The sequence below is a fragment of the Opisthorchis viverrini genome (genome assembly GCF_000715545.1).
Source record: "Opisthorchis viverrini unplaced genomic scaffold opera_v5_212, whole genome shotgun sequence".
In the NCBI taxonomy this organism is placed as follows: domain Eukaryota; kingdom Metazoa; phylum Platyhelminthes; class Trematoda; order Opisthorchiida; family Opisthorchiidae; genus Opisthorchis; species Opisthorchis viverrini.
This window is the reverse complement of record NW_008751870.1, coordinates 542,217-544,039: the sequence shown is the minus strand read 5'-3', so window position 1 is coordinate 544,039 and position 1,823 is coordinate 542,217.

Genomic DNA, 1,823 nt, shown 5'->3' with positions numbered 1-1,823 from the left:
TTTTTTCAGATGAGATTCCAGTTGCATAACTCTACCGAGGCGAGCCCAACACCAGCAGCAACAAACAGAAGTCAGCAGTACTTTTTTATTTCCTGAATTTAAAGGCCAGACTCAGAACCGCCGGCGATGGGCGATGCACCCGTGCGACTGGAGGGGTGGCGGGCATACGAACGCGCCATGGTGCAACGTAACAGGGCGACCCTCCCTGCAGGGCGTACCCGTCCACCACACGAGGTTTTTTTTCCCTCGTGCATGCTACCAGATCTGCAAGGTGGACAACCATTCAAGCAGTCACAAGTGCGGTTTGTGCATTTATAAATACTCCAGCTACCATTTTTTTGGTCGGGGAAAGCATGGCCAGTAAAGACAGCTCAGTCAATCCGAACAAGCAACAGCATGCAGACGCTGGTAGATCTCAAGATAGTGAAAAATGGAGCGACTACCAATTAAGCTTGTATCAGTGAGGCCGATGAATAAAATGCAATTCACGAAGGGTGTTTTCGTAAACTCATGGCGGGCGCATTATCGACGCGTGTAGTTACGGTTATGGAGCGCCGTCGTTGGCCATTGTATTACGTTGCCGTGCATAGGTGGGGCCCCATAATCTGCGTCGCGAACAGCAGTTACGCTAAGGAGTCGAGATGAGCGACAGCTCAACGTTTCGGGTAATGGAGGGAATGGTCGAGGGGGGCACAACCAAGAGTAGGAGTTGGAAGTGCGCTATCGAATTGGGTGGTGATTGCAGTTTGACAGCTGATGACCACCGACGATCGTTGGGTTAGTCTATTATGTGTTGCCGAGGCATTATGGTTAGCTAAGTAGGTGGCTAGGTAGCCACCGTAGGTTACGTCGACTACAGTTGTGATGTTTACTGAAGGTAGCAAACATAAACGGCCTCGAATAAGTATGAGTTTGACGATAAATAGCCAAGTAAAATAACTTCGAGTACAGCTGTGAGTATAACAGGCTGCCAGATTAGGCTATCACCTATAATTGAGTCCTTGTTTTTACCGGTCGGCATATATATTGGATTAATGTTTACTGTAGGTAGCGAAGATTAGCGGCATCGCGTATGAATTGGGGATGAAAGACCGTCAGCTTTATACTCAGCGTTGCACATTGACACAGGTCGTGCAATTACAATAAGCAACCAAGGTAGGCGATATCATCTGCAGTTACGAGTATGACGGGCAGCCGTTGGTCGTTAAGATGTCACGCATAGTTGGAACCTGGTTTCTATCGGCCCGCATAGATACTGGCTTGGTGGTTACTGTAGGTAGCAGGCAGGTACGGCAGTGAACACCGGTGTTTAACACTGATTTCATGCTCTCCATGATGATATAAGTAGCAGACATAAGCGAGAGCGCGCATATTTATGGGTATGACGGGTCATCGTTGACAGTTAAATCAGGACGCTTCGCATAGCTGAGGCCTACTAAACAGCGTCGCATATAGGCACTGGCCTAGCAGTTTCAATCAGTAGTCAAGTTACGCGATATCGCGTACAGTTTTGAGTATTAGGTCCATCGTTCACCATTAGATTAGGTATGCATGCACAAGGACGCTGACTCAACAGGTACGATCAATAGCCAAGTTAGATGACTTCGAGTACAGTTGTGAGTATAACAGGCTGTCAGCTGTGGCTATCACGCATAGGTGAGGCCTTATTTTTACCGGTCGGCATACATATTGCACTGATGTTTACTGTAGCTAGCGAAGACAAGTGGCATCGCGTATAACTAAGGGTATAAAAGACCGTCATTGACCGTCGGATTATGTTACTGAGCATAGGTGCAGTCTCATTATCAACGTTGCACATAAAC